Source organism: Phocoena sinus, chromosome 7 (genome assembly GCF_008692025.1).
Source record: "Phocoena sinus isolate mPhoSin1 chromosome 7, mPhoSin1.pri, whole genome shotgun sequence".
Classification (NCBI taxonomy): domain Eukaryota; kingdom Metazoa; phylum Chordata; class Mammalia; order Artiodactyla; family Phocoenidae; genus Phocoena; species Phocoena sinus.
In genome coordinates, this window is record NC_045769.1 from 45,576,139 (window position 1) to 45,597,615 (window position 21,477).

At 38.2% G+C, this 21,477-nt stretch overlaps 1 long non-coding RNA gene across 2 annotated transcripts in view; it reads left to right on the forward strand.

The window, feature by feature from the left end:
- Window positions 1–19,018, forward strand: part of LOC116756913 — a 190,364-nt gene extending 171,346 nt beyond the window's left edge. For both annotated transcript variants that reach the window (XR_004350784.1, XR_004350785.1), the window contains exon 3: window positions 18,836–19,018. This is a non-coding gene — a long non-coding RNA (uncharacterized LOC116756913). The remainder of the gene's footprint in view (window positions 1–18,835) is intronic.
- The last annotated feature ends 2,459 nt before the right edge of the window (window positions 19,019–21,477 follow it).

The following is a 21,477-nucleotide window of genomic DNA, read 5'->3' on the forward strand; positions in this document are numbered from 1 at the left end:
CTGAGGCTGCCTTGGAAAACTGGTGACATGGTTACCATAGTGAAGTAGAATAATCATACTGTATGAGGTTAAAAATAACGTTGGAAAATTAGACTTGAATAAATATTACTGTAAGAATCTATAAATGGAAAACCTTAGAATGGCTTACAACAGTGTTACTTTTTTCACATTTGAGAAGGAAATTAATACACATTTCTTGCTTGCATAATTATCTCCTAGCACACTGTTTTCTTTGACTAATAACTATTCTGCGCTTGGGATAAAATGGACCAAGGGTTCATTACAGATTACTTGCCTGAAGTGGGTAAAGGAGTGAACAGAAGAGTTTCACTTCTCTGTTGTGCTGTTTGGGACAGTGGAAATAAGAGGGGATAAGGATGTATAAATTTGGAATTATCATAGCATAGACTAGAATATTGGACCAGGAAGGGATCTTGGAGACCATCTGGTTAAATTTTTCAACTGAGGAAACAGGTCAACGATTGGCAGGTGATTTGCCTTGGCTCATTCGCTATCAGAGTTGAGGCTGACTCCCATTCTCCTGGCTCCTGGATGCATGTTCTTCCTGTACCACCATATTGCTCCCTGGCCACTTGGCTATCTCCTGGGCTTCGACAGCTCCCTGTCCTTCCTCTTTCAGGTGAAAGGAATAAAATCCCAATATGAATGAAAAAGAATCCTAACATTATGTCTCCCTTTTCGCAACAAAAACTCAACCAAATATCACCTTCCTTACAATCATTCATTTTGAGGGTAGGATTTGATTAAGAAACTGCATATTGCGCTTTTAGCAGTCCTGGGACCAGAATTACTATGTTAAGCAAAGATAGGACACTTATTTTTTATTGAATTAGTTATCTCCTGTTCCCAATAAGATGATCAGGTGTAATTAGCTAAGATGTCTGTTCAGAAAAAAATGGTAATTTAAAATTATGTAGAGAGAAGCAGAGGGAAGCTCACCGAGCACAGGGGAGGTCCTGGGAACGAGCGCGAATTCGCCTGTGGAGAGGGGGAAAGATGGCGGAAGAGTAAGACACGGAGGTCACGTTCCTCCGCACAGATACACCAGAAATACATCTACACGTGGAACAACTCCTACGGAGCACCTACTGAATGCTGTTAGAAGACCTCTGACCTCCCAAAAGGCAAGAAAACCCCCATGTACCTGGGTAGGGCAAAAGAAAAAACAGAGACAAAAGAATAGGGATGGGACCTGCACCAGTGGGAGGGAGCCGTGAAGGAGGAAAGGTTTCCACACACTAGAAGCCCCTTCACGGGGCGAGATTGCAGGTGGCAGGGGGGTGGGGGTGGGGCTTCGGAGCCACGGAGGAGAGTGAAGCCACAGGGGTGCGGAGGGCAAAGCGGAGAGATTTCAGCACAGAGGATCAGTGCCGACCAGCACTCACCAGGCCGAGAGGATTGTCTGCTCACCCGCCGGGGCGGGCCGGGCTGGGAGCTGAGGCTCCGGCTTCGGTCGGAGCGCAGGGAGAGGACTGGCGGCGTGAACACAGCCTGCACCATGGCTAGCCGGGAGGGAGTCCGGGAAAAAGTCTGGACCTGCCGAAGAGGCAAGAGACTTTTTCTTCCCTCTTTGTTTCCTGGTGCGCGAGGAGAGGGGATTAAAAGCGCTGCTTAAAGGAGCTCCAGAGACGGGTGCGAGTCGCGGCTAACAGCGCGGACCCCAGATACGGGCGTGAGACGGTAAGGCTGCTGCTGCCGCCACCAAGAAGCCTGTGTGCAAGCACAGGTCACTCTCCACATCTTTCTTCCAGGGAGACTGTGCAGCCCCCCACTGCCAGGGTCTCGGGATCCAGGGACAACTTCCCTGGGAGAATGCACGGCATGCCTCAGGCTGGTGCAACGTCACGCCAGCCTCTGCCGCCGCAGGCTCGCCCCGCACTCCGTGCCCCTCCCTCCCCCTGGCCTGAGTGAGCCAGAGCCCCCGAATCAGCGGCTCCTTTAACCCCGTCCTGTCTGAGGGAAGAACAGACGCCTTCCCGCGACCTACACTCAGAGGCGGGGCCAAATCCAAAGCTGAACCCCGGGAGCTGTGCGAACAAAAAGAGAAAGGGAAATCTCTCTCAGCAGCCTCAGGAGCAGTGGATTAAATCTCCACAATCAACTTGATGTACCCTGCATCTGTGGAATACATGAATAGACAATGAATCATCCCAAATTGAGGAGGTGGACTTTGAGAGGAAAATTGATGATTTTTTCCCCTTTTCCTCTTTGTGTAAGTGTGTATGTGTATGCCTCTGTGTGAGCTTTTGTCTGTATAGCTTTGCTTTCACCATTTGTCCTAGGGTTCTATCCATCCGTTTTTTGTTTTTTTTTTAATTAAAAATTTTTCTTAATAATTATTTTTTTATTTTAATAACTTTATTTTACCTTACTTTATTTTATTTTCTTTTATCTTCTTTCTTTCTTTCTTTCTTTCCTCTTTTTCTCCTTTTTATTCTGAGCCATGTGGATGAAAGGCTCTTGGTGCTGCAGTCAGGAGTCAGTGCTGTGCCTCTGAGGTGGGAAAGCCAACTTCAGGACACTGGTCCACAAGAGACCTCCCAGCTCCACATAATATCACATGGCGAAAATCTCCCAGAGATCTCCGTCTCAACACCAACACCCAGCTTCACTCAACGACCAGCAAGCTACAGTGCTGGACACCTTATGCCAAACAACTAGCAAGACAGGAACACAACCCCACCCATTAGCAGAGAGGCTGCCTAAAATCATAATAAGTCCACAGACACCCCAAAACACACCACCAGACGTGGACCTGCCCACCAGAAAGACAAGATCCAGCCTCATCCACCAGAACACAGGCACTAGTCCCCTCCACCAGGAAGCCTACACAACCCACTGAAACAACCTTAGCCACTGGGGACAGACACCAAAAACAACGGGAACTATGAACCTGCAGCCTGCAAAAAGGAGACCCCAAACAAAATGAGAAGACAGAAAAAAACAGCAGATGAAGGAGCAAGATAAAAACCCACCAGACCTAACAAATGAAGAGGAAATAGGCAGTCTACCTGAAAAAGAATTCAGAATAATGATAGTAAAGATGATCCAAAATCTTAGAAATAGAATAGAGAAAATGCAAGAAACATTTAACAAGGACCTAGAAGAACTAAAGATGAAACAAGCAACAATGAACAACACAATAAATGAAATTAAAAATACTCTAGAAGGGATCAATAGCAGAATAACTGAGGCAGAAGAATGGATAAGTGACCTGGAAGATAAAGTAGTGGAAATAACTACTGCAGAGCAGAATAAAGAAAAAAGAATGAAAAGAGCTGAGGACAGTCTCAGAGACCTCTGGGACAACATTAAATGCACCAACATTCAAATTATACGGGTTCCAGAAGAAGAGGAGGAAAACAAAGGGTCTGAGAAAATATTTGAAGAGATTATAGTTGAAAACTTCCCTAATATGGGAAAGGAAATAGTTAATCAAGTCCAGGAAGCACAGAGAGTCCCATACAGGATAAATCTAAGGAGAAACACGCCAAGACACATATTAATCAAACTGTCAAAAATTAAATACAAAGAAAACATATTAAAAACAGCAAGGGAAAAACAACAAATAACACACAAGGGAATCCCCATAAAGTTAACAGCTGATCTTTCAGCAGAAACTCTGCAAGCCAGAAGGGACTGGCAGGACATATTTAAAGGGATGAAGGAGAAAATCCTACAACGAAGATTATGCAGCAAGGATCTCATTCAGATTTGATGGAGAAATTAAAACCTTTACAGACAAGCAAAAGCTGAGAGAGTTCAGCACCACCAAAGCAGCTTTACAACAAATGCTAAAGGATCTTCTCTAGGCAAGAAACACAAGAGAAGGAAAAGACCTATAATAACAAACCCAAAACAATTAAGGAAATGGGAATAGGAACATACATATCGATAGTTACCTTAAATGTAAATGGATTAAATGCTCCCACCAAAAGACACAGATTGGCTGAATGGATACAAAAACAAGACCCATATATATGCTGTCTACAAGAGACCCACTTTAGACCTAGAGACACATACAGACTGAAAATGAGGGGATGGAAAAAGATATTCCATGCAAATGGAAATCAAAAGAAAGCTGGAGTAGCAATTCTCATATCAGACAAAATGGAGTTTAAAATAAAGACTATTAGAAGAGACAAAGAAGGACACTACATAATGATCAAGGGATCGATCCAAGAAGAAGATATAACAATTGTAAATATTTATGCCCCCAACATAGGAGCACCTCAATACATAAGGCAAATACTAGCAGCCATAAAAGAGGAAATCGACAGTAACACATTCATAGTAGGGGACTTTAACACCCCACTTTCACCAATGGACAGATCATCCAAAATGAAAATAAATAAGGAAACACAAGCTTTAAATGATACATTAAACAAGATCGACTTAATTGATATTTATAGGACATTCCATCCAAAAACAACAGAATACATATTTTTCTCAAGTGCTCATGGAACATTCTCCAGGATAGATCATATCTTAGGTCACAAATCAAGCCTTGGTAAATTTAAGAAGATTGAAATTGTATCAAGTATCTTTTCCGACCACAACGCTATGAGACTAGATATCAATTACAGGAAAAGATCTGTAAAAAATACAAACACATGGAGGCTAAACAATACACTACTTAATAACGAAGTGATCACTGAAGAAATCGAAGAGGAAATTTAAAAATACCTAGAAACAAATGACAATGGAGACACGACGACCCAAAACCTATGGGGTGCAGCAAAAGCAGTTCTAAGTGGGAAGTTTATAGCAATACAATCCTACCTTAAGAAATAAGAACATCTCAAATACACAACCTAACCTTGCACCTAAAGCAATTAGAGAAAGAAGAACAAAAATCCCCAAAGTTAGTAGAAGGAAAGAAATCATAAAGTTCAGATCAGAAATAAATGAAAAAGAAATGAAGGAAACGATTGCAAAGATCAATAAAACTAAAAGCTGGTTCTTTAACAATTTTATTTTGTTATTGTAAAATTTTTATTTATTTATTTTTGGCTGCATTGGGTCTTCATTGCTGCATGCGGGTTTTTCTAGTTGTGGCTAGCAGGGACTATTCATTGTTGTGGTGCGCGGGCTTCTCGTTGTGGTGGATTTTCTTGTTGTGGAGCACGGGCTCTAGGTACACAGGCTTCAGTAGTTGTGGCATGTGGGTTCAGTCGTTGTGGCTCGTAGGCTCTAGAGCTCAGGCTCAGTAGTTGTGGTGCATGGGCTTAGTTGCTCCGCAGCATGTGGGATCTTCCCAGACCAGGGCTCGGACCCGTGACCCCTGCATTGGCAGGCAGATTCTTAACCACTGCGCCACTGGGGAAGCCCGGCAGTGACACTTTTTATGTACAAATAGTTATATCATGGGCAATATAAATTTGGTTTGTTTTGTGAAAATATTGGCATTTTTCAAACACTTATCCAAATAATAGTGGGTTTCAGAACAGAATTCCAGCATCAAAGAGATTTTGGGATTGAAGTTGGGGAAAAGAAGGTGTCCATTTAGATGGAGAAAAGTAAAATTACAGATGGCATTAAAATTATCTTATAAGTGTTATTGCACACTGGAAAGAATGTTAAATGACTACACAAATTTGACTGTTTTAATAATTAATTGGGGAATGCAAATTTTTGACTTGCATGAAATATGTATTTGAACTAGACTTTTAACATTTGGATTTTAATTGTTTAACTTCATTGCATATTCTCTTAATCAACATTTGGAATTTATGTTTTGATTCTTTGACTCCTACCAACCAAAGTGTTTGGATCAGAAGCATATGCTTCTAATACATGGGAAAGAACCTGACTAGGTTGTTTTCTGATTGGTGGAAGTGGGAGTGATGCATCGCTTTTGTCCTTTACAATCTTAGGGCTGTCCCTTGGGAAAAGACATAGGATGCAGTATGCAGATACTTTCTTTTTGCATTTGATGAATAAGCATAACAACTATTTGCAGGTAGCAGCATAAAGTTTGTAAGATACAGAGCTATTATGGTGTCTTTGGAATGAAAAGAGTGTGTACTGATGCTTTCAAATGATAGGGTTTTGTTGCTAGGTTGAGCAAGAATCTGTGAGTTGGTTTACTTCCCAAATTGGCTCCAGTTTCACATTTTTCCTGGCATCCCTCAGCAGCATTTGGTTCGAATGCAGTAGAATACTGTCTCTTGGCTTCTGGTGACAAGCAGAGGCAGCCTGATTCTGGTGTAATGTCAGGGGTAGTTCTGTGCCGCAGGGCCTGGAATGGCAGCAGGCAGTGTGGGAGTGCTCTCAAGGCCCCAGGTGGGAGCACAACACCAGAGGACAGGAGAAGTGGCCTGGGTATACTGTCTGCCCTGAGCATGCTCAGGCAGATTTCCTTTTTGCTCATATCCCCAGACTTGGAAATGTGGATGGCACATGTGTTACGCTGACTGCCTTCCCAAGACATTTGAAAGCCCTGCCCAAGATCTTTAAGTGATGCTGGTTTAGATCACTGGCCATAGCAGCCTTGAGTTTCTAAACTAAGTATAAGCCAACCAATATTTACACCCCTTATAACTGCTGTTTGTGAAACATTCAGATGCCTTCCCACACAATGAAATGTAATGTGACCCAAGCTGGACAAACAACAATCATTTCTGTTAAATTATAGCAGACCATGTGCCTAAAAGTTAAAATTATCCTAATTGAGAAGACTTGAGTTTTACTTTTTGGAAAGATTGTGTGAGAATCATGAAATACCCAAGGACGGTCAACAGAAGATCAAATCTTGTGAACTCAAGACTACTTAATGAGCACCTTCTAGTACTTCTCCAGCAACAGGTTCCAAGATAATGAAACATTAAATGTAAGTATTGACTACAAAGACAGTCAGTTTATGGCAATAATGAGTTTATAATCTAGTTGGTGGCTTCCTTGGAATTATTTGTCATTGAGTGAATGAGAAAATCATTAAATAGTTACGCATTGGACTAAGACACCAATCTGATCATGTGTAGAGCCCCAGAAAAGTTGGAGTGGGGAAATGACTCGTGGAGCAATGAGGGGAGATTAGTTACTTACATCAAGTCCTCAAATGCAAGACTGTGTGTGGTAAGAGTCAAGGATGATATAAAGTACTATGAAAGTTCAGGGACTGGAAAAATCATGTTGGGAGAGGTTTTCAGAGAACTTTGAACAAATTTAATTCCAGCCTAATTAACTTAAGTGCTGGGGATTCAAAGATGATTAAACCATAGACTCTGGCATTAAGTTGGATTTTGGTAGATGGAAACCAGAGTGAAAGAGATGGCATGAAGAATGATCCAATAGAGATAAAAATGCATTATGTAGGGAATATGAGGAAAATTTAACAAATTTGAAGACAGAAAGCTGAAAGGGAGACCTAAAGGCTGAATGATGCATTGCTACATTCTAGGGATACAATTTATAGAGCCCTTAATAAGCCAGGTATGGTGCCAAGAAATTGGTGTGAATTATTGACTTTAATTTTCACAGCATCTGTGGAGATAGATACTTTGGTTATCTCTACCCTACAGATGAGAAAAATGAATCTCAGTGTTAACTTGACCTAAGTCATGTGTCTAAGAGGTGTGGAAGACAGGGTTCAGACAAGGGCAGTCTGACTCCAGAGCCACATAACCATTAAATCATTCTGCCACCTTTCCCCTGACCTCATTGAGAATAACTCTGAAATGTTTCTTTAATCCTTCACTCCATCAGCTCCACTGTATAATTTAGCTAACACCGTCTCTCATTATTATTGCAATACTCTTGGCTGCCTTCCATGCCACTAGACATCTCCTCTTCAAATTTACTCTACCATGGCCTCCAGAATTACCTTTGGAAAACACAGATCTGATCATGTCACTCCTTTGTTAAAACAGTGCCCAGTTGCCTTTAAGAACAAACTCAAACTTCTTAGCGTGGCTTATAATGTCCTTTATAATCTGGCTCTAGTCCAGTTTTCTTTCGCAGCCCCATCTTCTGCAACTCCACCCTCTCCTCAAGTCTCTTAGATGTCCCAGCTACACTCAAATATGCTTCAATTTCAAAACTCTAGAAGAGCTCTAGAGTCCCTTTAAAATCTTATTTTTATGCCTCCTGAGAGTACATGTAGGGGAAAAGCTGAAATAGTAAGAAATAGATTGGAGTTTAAAAAAATTAATAAAAGACATTGAAAGACAGGCTAAGGGGTTTGGAATTTATTAAGTAGACAATAAAGTTCTGCTGAAGACTTTCAAACAATGAAATAACGTGGTGGTTCTTTAGTAGGATTAATTTGTTGGAGTAGACAAAAGCAGACGTAGAGAGACTCTCTTTGCTTAGTTTATTGATGAATCCCAGGTGCCAAGAACCCCTCCTGGAACATAGTATGTGCTCTATAAATATTTGCTGAATGAATGAATTCCAAAGCACCTTCTGGGGATTAGTGCTTACACAATCTTGTTCATTCTTTCTCCATTTTGACCTCTGTCTCTCTCCCTCACATACAAGTGCTCTCTCCTTTTTATCCATTCTGATCTCATTCCTTGTTTTTTAATATAAAATAATTTTCACTTAATTATTACTTATAATTCTTATTCAACAAATATTTCCTAATTATTTATTGTGTTCCAAGATGAGTTTGAGGGGTTTTCTCACACTTGGTCACATGTAATTCTCCCAAGAGCATAATGGGGGTAGGTATCATTGTCCGTATTTTGCAGGTGACTGATGTCCAGAATTCACACCATTAAGCAGAGTAGATTTCTGGCTCCAAGTCTTGATCTCTTTATATCAAAGCAGTTGAACAATTTGTATTGTGATTTCTTTTTGGCCTCTGACTAAATCATGGTGACTAATTTGGCCCTGCTTTAGCCACCTTTCCTTAGTTAAAATAAAAATTGCATGAGGTAAAGGAGTGAAGATGGGATAGTAGCTCTAGAGGGGTTGAGGGAAGATTTATTTTATCAAAGGAAGTAGAGATGTGAATATGTTATAGTCTTGAGTGGAGGAAAAAATGCTGTGCAGCAGTGTGAGGACAGTTACGTGTCATGGTCTTTAAAAGGGTATGGTTTTACCCCTAAAAAGGTAGGGGATGGAATTAAGTGCTGAAGTGGAACCTTTAGTTAGTCTTGGAAAGTAAGAGGGATATTTATTCTTTCAATGAAGGAGAAAAGTAGAGAAAGTAGGAGTGCTCTACAAGTAGGGGAGGGAAGAAGTTTGCAGGAAATCATATCTGCAAGTTTAGCCACTCTATTGAAGCTTCTAGCTAAAGTGACTCTAAATTGTTTGGACAAAAACTTTGGGGCAGTTAGCTAAAATATCAATCTCTAAAATTGCAGAATAGCCTGAGTAAGCTTCATCAACTTGGTTTGGAGTGTGGGTTATGAAGTCAAATTGTCTGGATTTTAATCACAGCTCCTCCTTTTACCAACTGTATGATCTTAGCATGTTACTTACTCTCTCTGCATTTTAGTCCTCATCTGTAAAATGGGGTAATATAGTACCAACTTCATAGGTTTGCTGTGTGAATTATATGAGTTAACATGGCCAAAGCTCTAGGATATGTACTGTGCACAGTGAGAGCTCCCTATATGTAAGTGGGAGCTGCTGCTGCTATGTGTTCCTGTTCCCTAGCACCCTAAGTATCTTGAATATTGTTCATTCTTTTCATATAGTATATATTTTCATTGGAAGATGTGGCTTGGCTGCAGGCCAGAAGTGAAACATGCTGTTCTTTCCTCTACTTTTACAACCATACTCATGTACATGATGATATAAAGGTAGCTACAATGACCTTAATCCAGCTGACAGCTAGTGATTGAGTAATGTCTTTGTTATTTGAATTTTTTTATTTTTAATTAAATAATTAAGCAGGAGTATCCAATCAGGGGGATCACAGATAAAAGGACTACTTATAAACCTAAATTTGGAATGCTGGGATAAAGACAAAGATAATTTATTTGTACTTCAAGTATGCTAAAATTGTCTAATGAGTTCTGGATTATTTTTGAATAAAGAAACTTTGGATCTTGAATTACCATGGGAAACTGTAACCAGTCTACTGCTTATTCATAAATTAGTCAGTTGCTGGAGTTTGGCCACATCATACACAACGTTAAACTTCAAGGCCAACTGGAAAAGCATTTAAGCTTTGCATTAACGACAGGTTCATTAATTGAACTTTAAAATTGCTACCTTCTTTTGATATGAAATATTGACAATCTCTGAATTTTGGCTATTTTGGTAAATGATTGCAACTAGTGGTAAAACGATATCAATTTCAGCAGCCATATTAGAGAATTTTAGCAAAAGGAAAAATAATCTGGAATAGTATATGCTTATCCTATATATTGCTAGCTTCATTCCCTGAAAGTTTGTTTTAATAAAATTGTTCTTGGCATGCCAAAGAAAACTACAGAGTTGGCTATCCCTGGGACAAATGGTTAAGAAAAAATTCATTAAAAAACTTTGAGTTAAGCCAACTAATGCTTTTTTGCCCCAAATTCTTTGAAATATTATAACAACCATCTTTTTAGTGGAATCATCTTTTAGTCTATCCACTAAAATAGCATTAAAGATAGTTTAAAGCTATTTAGTGATGTAGAAACATAGCTTGACGACCAAGAGTAAAATGAACATATTACACAAAATGACCAGATATGCCCAGAAGCTTGAGTTATTACTCGACCACAAGAATCTTTCAGAAATTAATGTAGAGCAATATTGGAGTAGTCTATTTTTTGAGCAAGGATTAGTTTAAAAGCTGTAGTAGAAATTAAAAGTTAGGAAGGAAGGGTAAAATCATCAGGGCTAATTAAAAAAAAATCACAGGTTGTAATAAGCAGAAGGAACTTGAAAAATTTTAAATATATTGTATTTATGAGTATGTATATAGAGTTTTATAGAGACTCAAAATCATGAAATATAATACTAAAAGCTGTTTTCCATATTAATAAATGTTTATATAATACACATCAATAATTCTCCTTTGTCTCTTTTAAAATTATTTTTCTTTCAAGAAAAGTACATGCAAAATAAACTGGCCATTTATACAGAGCTGTTCTTCTACTAATGCTCCAGCACTTGCTGCCAAATATTTTTGAAATAGTTTAGAATATATTTCACCATTTAACATCTGTTTCTTCTCCAATTTTTTAAAACATTGAAATAGCTGTAGATAAGGGAAACTTCTCTGAAATGTCAGACTTCGTTGTACAAACATAAATTATGGCATACACAGCTATATCTTGAGAATGAAAACTACTAATTTGTGACATTGATAAAACCAAAACTTAAAAATGCTATTAGGTTAGAAATTGTGACATTTCATAGATTGAATACATACATTCCCTTTTTCTGATATTTTGGAGCTCAAATAGTAAGAACTAGCTAAAAAATGTTGTTTTTAAAAGTGCAGCTTAAACAATTTTGGGAGTAAAATATTTCCAAGTAAATTATAACAATTATTTTTACTCCTAGAAAAATTAGAATATGTATTGATTTTAAAGGTTTTGAATATTCATCAAATATATTTTCAGAACCTATCATTGTTCCATGCATTGGGTTACTTGCATTTTAAAACTTAAAAATTTCAAACTAGGATTCCTTAACCGATATGTCATGTAATCCTCAGTGTGACAGTAAGTATGTTGCGAAAACAGCATCTTTTGGGCAGATAAATTGTACTGTGGAATTTTCTGACTCTAATATGTATTGTGAATCTTGAATAGGGTTATAGGTGCTTGTTTCACAATCCTATTTAACCACAGAGCTTCTTTTGGGGAGAGAGGATGGGGTACATAGCTCCTATTAACATATTCATGTATTAGTATGCAAAATTACACACTGGTTTGTGGGCACTAAATAAGACTGTTAGGTAAAGAGCCATCAGCTGCCAAATATTTTTTCTCTCTTTTTTTTTTTTTGGCTGTTTGGGATTTCTCAGAGAAGGTGCATTTCTTATCTCTTCTTTAATTCATTCCACAGTCCTGCACCTCTACTTTTGTACCTGCCATCTCTCTGGACTGTTGTCCATCACTCTGCTCTTCACTTTGATGCTTCTTTCACCATCTGTGATGCTGTCAGCACTCCTTGGCCCATTTGCACAGGAGCCACAACCTGCATAGGCCTCTTGTTAGGGTGCAAAGACTGCTTCTCTGCTACTGTGCTTGGATCTCCTCAGTATTCTACCTGTCTTGGATTGAGGTTGATCTTTTATCCAACTGGCAGAGAAACATTTCCTCCATCCCAGTCTTGCTTTTTTGTTTTGTTTGGAAGTGGAGGAGAAGTTATTACTCCTCAGAAGAATTGATTTGATGAATTGCTTTCTTCTTCAGTTAAGAAGCAATTGAGAGACTTCCCTTGTGGTGCAGTGGTTAAGAATCCACCTGCCAATGCAGGAGACACGGGTTCGAGCCCTGGTCCGGGAAGATTCCACATGCCGCGGAGCAACTAAGCCCGTGAGTCACAGCTACTGAGCCTGTGCTCTAGAGCCCGCGAGCCACAACTACTGAAACCCGCGCGCCTAGAGCCTCTGCTCCTCAACAAGAGAAGCCACCGCAGGGAGAAGCCCTCATACCACAACAAAGAGTAGCCCCCGCTCTCTGCATCTAGAGAAAGCCTGTACGCAGCAACGAAGATCCAACACAGCCAAAAAAAAAGAAGAAGAATTAAATGTGTGTTCAGACATTCAAGAGCTCAAAGAAAAAAAAAAAAAGGAAGAAGCAATTGAATTGTTTTAGGTTTGCGCCATAGTTTTCTCTTTCTCAAGGATCACAGGCAGCCCTCTCCAGTCCAGAAGGCTGGATCTGTTGAATTCAAACATTGCTTAAGGCTGTTGCATTCAAACATTGCTTAAGGTTTTATCTTCAGCCGTCAGTCTCTTTCACCAAGGAGATGTTTTGCTAAATCTGGTACATTGTACAAAATTATTTACCATTTATGCTGAGTTTTCTCTAAGACTAGCCTTGTTCTCTATCGGCCTGTTATTTGGCTTTGATTACATTTTACCACATCCCCATACTGCAGTCTATCATGTGTCTGTATATAACTAAAGCCCAAATGTGGGCAGCTTCAGTTTCCTTTCTATGTGGTTCCTTAGCTTCTTGTAGCCAAAGCATGTAGCTAAGTGCTATCGGGGATATCACCTGCTTCCATTTGCTACAGTTTCCAGTCTCAGCTCTGACATAGCTGGGACAGGTCTTTCAATAAATTATTACATGAATCAAAGGTACCAAACTAGAACTAATGTGTAATTAACTAACGTGTGACCTGGTATAATTTGGATTATATTTCTGGATTAGAAATGGATTTTTCAGGTATTTATGAATGATTGGAAAGTTTCAAATGATATGCTTTTTGTTTAGAAAGATTAAAAATTTCTTTCAGAAATAAAATGATGTATTCTGTTTAAAATAACCAAATATATTATCATAAGTATTTGCAATGATCCATAAGTAAAATCAGCAGTATCAACAGAATTCTACTCATTGAAGTCTAATTTGTTTTCATTGTTAAGCTAAGTGCTTTTGTGGTTTCCACAATATTAGCTATGAAATAGTTAAATAGTACATGGCATACGTTTCTCCAGCAAAAGGAAATATACTAAACATAAGTTGTAATGTCATCAATAAGGAAAATACAGTTTCAACTTTGACTCTATCATGTGGTGAACTATTCTTCCTAGAAAAATTGTTTCTAAAAATATTCCTTTACCATATTACAGTTAAGATATGAAAGATTAAAATATATCCAATGGAAGGAAGGAAAGAATAATCAGAGAAAAAGAATACATCTCTAGAGAAATTGGGAAAAATGCATAAATCTTTGGGACATTAGATTTTTAGAGAAAGCTAATATTGAAATAGATCAACTCATAAATATTTAAGATTGAGAAATGTCTTAAAGAATGTCTGAGACTAAAAACTCTAGTCCAGTGGCGGAGTTGACATTCCACAAGGCCCATATTGCACTAGACAGAGTGGTACACACAGAGGAGCTTCTTGGGAAGCCGAGGAATAGGCATTCTCCTTAGATGTCCTAAGAGAAAACTGTACCTTGGCTAGGAGTTGAACCTGTCTTAATTGGTGAGGAGAAAGAAAAAGTTCATATTGATTCCCAACTATACATTATTTAGTTTTTTAGAAAAATTAAGCATTCCTAAATTAACCTTAGAATAAAACACATATAGTAAGCATACCATAGTTTGAGCTTCATCATCTTAAATAATCCATCTGAGTTTTGATTTAAAGCACCTCTTCCAGGTATAGATTTTATCTAACTGTCACAATAAAGTTTCTGTGTATGGAGTGGGTAATAGCAAGGAAGTAACACCCTTTATAAAATATTGCTTCTTTGTGGCTCTATTGTGGTCTGCTGAATTATTTGAATAGAGAAAAAAAGCACGAACACAGTTCTCAAGAAACCTGGAATTCTTGTAAGTTATGAGAAGCAGTATTGTTATGAATCCTACAGTTCAATGTTAGAACATATGAAAAATTGCAAGATAAATACCTTCTTATGCCTCCCTCCTCCCCCCTCCCCACTTCCTTCCTTCCTTCATCTTTGTTTTGTTTTCCTTCCCTCTCTTTCCTTTTTATCTTCCTTACCCACCTTTCTTTTTTCTCCCTCCAAACCAATGAAGATAAATCTGGCCCTTCAGAAAAGGCTGTGTTAATTCTCTGACATATCCACCTCACTTTCTTCTCCTTCCTCTAAACTTCTAATATTCTTCTGCCCTCTATTCCTCTTACCAAATAGAAAAGGATTGATTACCACTCACTCGGCTGCAGCATTCCTATGCTGCTTTTTTCTTTACCTTTCTCTCCCTGAGTGATGACATTTTCCTGATCCATTCAGGGGCTCACTGTGTTTCTATTATCTGCCCTTCTAACCAACCCATCAAAATACGTAAGGCAAGCTCATATTATTCACTTATTTTCCTTGGCTGATCTATTCTGGTGTCTCCATTTGGCGCTCTGTCTCCATGAGTATAAGATTGGAGGACTTGGACTGGTCAGGCTGCTCCATCCTACTTCCTCTGGAAGCTGCTGGGAACTGAGACATCTGTGTCCCACTTTCCCAGAATCTCCAGGATCAACTGATAGGTTCCTCTCTGCAGCCCCCTTCCCTTATCCATTGTCCCTTCCTCTCATCATCAAGTTCATCCTGTTCCATTGAGTTATCAAATTTTCCACTTTGTATTTTATGTTTGAAAGCATATTTTAAAGTTAATATTATATTGCAGTTTAACATTTTTCAGCATTATAGTAATGATGTTTCTCACAAAAAAATATGTATCTTTGAAAGAAAGGCAGCAAAGTTTGAGTTGGACCATAAAGGATGGGTGAAATTTGAACAGATGGGTTTTCAGTCAAGAATGAACACAGTGAAGTAGGATCCCATAAGGCATGTTTGTTTGTGAGGCATATTATATACAGTGAAAAGAAGGTCTTGGTGTTGGCTAGAGCTGTATTTGCATCCTGGATCTACTGATTACTAGCTGTTTAACCTTGGGCAAGACAATGCACCTCTCTAAGCTTCAGTTTCAAAAGCTGTGTTGTATTTCAGAGAATAATGAGGATATATGGTGAGGAAAGTTGATGATTATATTTGATGTGGAAGAAAATAGGGCACCACTGAACCCTGTAGAAAACTGAAGAATGAAAATGCAAATTCTATAAAACATTAATATTAGTAACATACAATGGGGGATTGATGGATCTTCTTATCTGAGTGGCAAGCTATTTGATTTTAATGATAAAACTATATGATTTGAAGTCCAATTTGAGGGAGCAAATACCAATGCATAGAAAAGGCAAAATGTTATGAACGTGGTTCTGTTCATGATGTGTACTTCTGAGTATAGTTTTATGGCTTAGATTTTCCCTCCACAGATTTATTGACTGATTAATTGATCCATTAATTTTCCATTACATGTTAATAATATTAATGTGTTATATCATATATTGACTGCTTTTGAGAGTTACCTCAAGTAGCTTCCTCTGAGAACTGGGAAATAAATTAAGATATCCTCTGAGAGTCATATTATGGAAACAACACATAATGTTTCAGAAAAGAGATCTATAAAGCTATCTTAAAGACACTGGATGACTACAAGACTGGAGTAAAACCCAGATAAGCCAATCACAAGAGGCACTGATTGGCTAGAGTAGCTCAGAAGGAAGAAGGGTAATGCCATAAAACACTGACAGTATGCACCCCTGCACTGTACAGGCAAGAGTTCATCTTAAATTAGTGAATACTTTAAAGATTACTATCCTGTTGGAAATGTAAGGACTCCAGTTTTGTTCTTTTTCAACGTTGTTTTGGCTATTGGGGTCTTTTGTGGCTCCCCATAAATTTTAGGGTTATTTTTTCTATTTTTGCAATAAAGGATCATTGGGTTTTTGAAAGAGATTAATTACATTGAACCTGTAGATCACTTTGAGTAATATGGACATTTAAACAATATTAAGTCTTCCAGTCTATGAACACAGATGTGTTTCCATGTATTTGCATCCTACTGATTTATTTCAGCAAAGTTTTATAGTTTTCATTGTACAAGCTTTTGCTTTCTTGGTTTATTTCTAAGTATTTTATTCTTGTGGATGCTATTGTAAATGGGTTTATTTTTTAAATTTCCTTTTCAGATTATTAGTTGTTAATGCAGAGAAATACAGATGATTTTTGTATGTTGATTTTGTATCCTGCTTCTTTGTTGAATTCGTTTATTAGTTCTAACAGTTTTTTAATGGAATCTTTAGTGTTTTCTACTTATCATCTGTGTATAGAGACAGTTTAAATCTTTCTTTCCAATTTGGATGCCTATTCTTTTTCTTTCGTAATTTCTCTGGCTAGGACTTCCAGTATTGTGTTGAATGCAACTAGCAAGAGTAGACAACCTTGATTTGTTCCTGATCATAGAGGAAAAGCTTTCAGTATTCAACCACTGAGTACGATGTTAGCTGTGGGCTTTTCATATTTGGTCTTTTTTATGTTGAGGTAATTTCCTTCTATTCCTAGTTTATGGAGTGTTTTTACCTTGAAATGGTGTTGAATTTTGTCGGATGCTTTTTCTGCATCTATTAGGTGATCATGTGATTTTTACCCTGTGTTCTGTTAATATGGTGTACCATAGCAATTGATAATGTATAAAAATATATACCGAACCATCCTGGCATCCCTAGGATAAATTCTACTTAATCATAGTGAATGATTCTTTTCATGTGCTATTTAATTTGGTTGGCTAGTATTTTGTGGAGGAGTTATGTATCTATACATCAGGAATATTGGCTTGTAGTTTTCTATTATAGTGTCATCCATAGTATGCTGGGTCCTGTCAGAGCCCTGAGTTGGGCTATGCAGAAACCAGGGCCTTGGGCGGCTCTCAAAAAGCTGGAAAATTGATCACGTGCTCCACTCTTCTCTTCCTCCAGAGAGAGAGGCTGCTGAGCTGTATTCGCCTCTGTCTGCTGTACTGTGGGTCCTCTGGAGCATCAATGTGCCACCCAGCTTTTTCGTTCCCAGTGGCCCGCCTAGAGTAGCTGGGGTTCCATTAACACTCCATGACAGGTGAGGCAGAAGCCAATCCCATGGAAGCCTCTCTGAAAAGTCAGAATGTTAGATGTGTGGTCTAGTCTTCTGTTTTCCTTCCCAGGGAAAAGCCAGGAGATGGGAGTTTCCTCCCAATTTTGTGGTGCTGTGCCAGGGAGAGGGATTATGGAAAGAGAGTGCCATGACTTTTCTTACTGGCTTCAGTGTGGCTGATTTTGTGCTTACCTGGGATACAGGAGCCTCTTAACTGTGTCTGGATTTCTCATAAAGGGAATTGGTCCGTGTGTTATTGAATCAGTGTTTCTGTGGGAGGGAGAAGGCTCTGGGGCATCCTATTCCACCATCTTGCTGACATCACTCCTCTATCGTTTCTCTGTTTAGTACTAGTTCTTGTTACTTACATATGCTTTTCTGGTTTGAGTTCTTGGAAATGTTATCACCAACAAATCATGCTCTATGCTTTTTATCTGTAATAGTGGAAACAGCTAAGAGATATAAATGTAATGACAGACACTATGTAGCACTTTTACTGCCTCAATAATTATCCTTAGTGTTTATGCAGCGATATTTAATTTTCACAAAACATTGCAGGTATGTTACTATTATTTTCCTAATTTTACAGAGGAGGAAATGGATGCACAGAGAAAAAATTTAAATTGCCCAAAGTTATGCAGCTTATTAGCAGAAGAGCTGGGAATTGAACCCAAGCAGTTTAACTACAGAACCTGTGTCCTGCAGTCAGAGACAGTGCACAGTAACTGTCATACTTATGTAGCTTAACTCAGTGGTTACTCTAAAAGTAAAACACAATAGGAAAAAACAAAACAACACAACAACATAGAAATTTAAAAAACCCAGAATATCCCCAAAACTCAGTGTCTAACTTGGAACATGTATTATATGTGAAGGATTCTTTTTGCTTGTTTTTGTTGCTTTGGTTTTGTTTTAAAACAGTTAATTCTTTTTATTTTTCATAGTTGAAAGTATCTTTTTCATTAAAAAAATTATTTTTAAAACACTGATTATATTCTCTTTGTTGTAAATAGGAGAAAAGGCCCACAGCAGCTTTATTCTTTAGGAAAATGGTGCAAAGGGAACACAACTAGTGTTTTGCCAAATTTGAATACAGATTTCCTTGAGAGTCTGACTGTGATAATTAAGATGTGGTAAGAGATATTTAGATTAAAATAATATTAGAGACTATTTTCAAGATAGGAGAGGTTTTTTTTTCATTTTGCTGCTGGTCCTTTTGGGTCCGTTTGTCATGAATATTTTCCTTCATTTTTAGCCTCCTCATGAGCCAACTCCTGATGTATCAAAAGTCCCTAAAAGCCCAGCCATCTGCTTCCTCATTGGTGTTATACCCAAGAACAGCCCAACAAGCTTCTGGATCCTAGAGTCGCTGTCATCACTGTTCATACATAACCACCTCTTCCTGATTCTCTTTGAAGATTGCTGAGGGTCAAGCTTGAACTTGGTATGTACAGTATACAGTGTTTTGATTCAGTTTGATTGACTGTCCTCCAAGATGGTTTTAATATTTATATCTCCATCATATCTCTGCATTGTACCAACACTGGTTATTAATATGTATAAAAGCCCCTGCCAATTTTATAATTGCAAAATGCTATAATTATTTTGATACGCATTGAGAATGATTCATTTTTCATTTACTTGTATTCTTTTGTGACATGCCTGATGGTGTCCTTTGTCTATTTTTCTGTTAAAACATTTTTATTGGTTTGTGAGTATTCTTAGCAAATTACCTGTATTGACTCTTTGCCTTTCAAATAAGTTGCAGATATTTCCCCAAATTTCTTAAAATCTTTCTTACTTCCAGTTATGGTTTTGGGTATATAGATGTTTTTGATTTTTCAAGTTGAAAAAATTATGGTATTATGCTTAAAGTAACTCATGCTTCAAAGTTATATTTTCTTCCTTAAAAAAATTGATTCCCCTTTTATATTTTATCTTTCTCCTTCTTTATGCTTTATCTATCTCATCTAAATTGAAAGGACAGCTGATTTCTGGGGAGATTGCATGGTATGAGCTAAGCAGCTCACTATTTTTTTTAAATCATTAGTCAGGGAAGACAATGCCATTTATTTTTCTTGGTTGCATTTGATTTTTGACATGTGTTTTCTTATTAAGGGAGAAACTAGCTTGGCGGTTTTTGGAGGCTTGATCTTTGGTGTTCTCAAAGCATTTTGGTTTAGGTTTTATCCTCAGTTCCCATACCTTCCCCCTTAAGAAGCCTGGCATTCACTTTCTGAGATATTTCTTCCATCTTATTCCTTTTTTCTTCTAGCTTTCTCTGGTACAACCCTTCCCTGCCCTTACCTCTCATCTCCTTTAGTCCACTTTTATGTTATTTTCCTCAGAGGTTACACAACATGATAGGATTTTTTAAATGAACATTTTATTGAAGTATAATGTACATATAGAAAAGTGTTATATCTTTTATGTACAATACACACAATAAATTTTCTCAGAGTGAACAGACCCATGTAGTCAGGAGCCAGATAAGTAAATGAAACCATTTAACAACCCAGAAGGCCCCTCTGTGCCAACATCCAACCCATCTCTTTTCTCCTTCTCCCTCAAGTTAACCATTATTTTGATTTAGAACACTATAGATTAATTTCCCCTGAGTTTGAACTTTACAGAAATAGAAATACAGAGTATGTACCAACAACATGATATTAACCTCTTTTGCTCAACGTTATGTTTGCAAGGTTTTCACTTAACTGCATATAATTATAGATCATTGATTCTCATTGCTGTATAATTATAACCATAAATTTATTTATCCATTCTGTTGTTGATACACATTTGAGTGGCTAATGGTTTTTGGCTATTAGGAATAAGCTCCGGTATGGCTGTTTTCATACATGTCTTTCGGTGAACACACACACACATACCTTCAGTACAACCTTATTAGCTTTTTCTAGATTTCTGGGCTTATTTCTGACCTGACTGCCTAGCTTGGTCTAGTATTCACAGAGACCCCATGAGTGAAGAGAATAATCTGAATTTGGAAAAACAGGAAGGGACTATAGATTAGACAAGTGTAGTCCAGACTGGTTTTATACGTAAAATATTGTTCAAACATACCGTTTTGTTGCAGTCAATCTTGTGTGTGAAAGAGTCTGGATGAAGAAAAGACTTTAAATTTGGATGAGAAAGATGCCCTTTTAAAGATGGCTTTGTTTAGAAGTTCTTTTGGGGAAGGTTTCTTGTGTGCTAAGTCATTTGGAGAACTTTATTTTCTAACGAACACAAGATAGTAAGATATTATAGTACAGAACTGTCTTACAGGAGCACATTTTCACCTGGGATGACTTGGAGAAAACCCAGATATTTGTCCTTTTTGATTGAAATCTAGAATTTATTTATTATAGTCCTTGAATGTTACCCATGAACTATTCTGACATACATCCTGGGAATACTTGTGCTGGTTGAGTGAGGATTTCTCAGGGCAGGAGACTAGAGCAACCTCATGTAAAGTAGCTCTCAGGACCAATGCTGACTTACTCTGGTCCTGAGATCCGTTTTTCATATGCTCAGTGATGTTCTGCATTCGGCCTGAAGCAGAACTGTACTTTTGGAATTCTGGGAGGCTTTCTACTGGGCATCAGTGATTTCCTTTCCTAAACTACAAACACAACTGCCTCTTCTGAGGAGGAAAGCAGACAGATTTGCCTTGGCCAAAGTCCAGTGGCCCAGAGTCAAGCCCTTAAGTGCTTTTTCAAGTGCCCAGTCTAGGTTCTCTGAGGATTAGTCTGCTTGGTAGACTAAGAAGGAAATTACCCAATCATTTTTGTTCTGGCATTTATTAGTACGCAGATGTTTCTTTTGAGTTTGTAGGAGAACAACCTTGAATTGGCACTTTTCCTGGTTAGGAGGATGCAATTGGTAGAAGGTATGAAA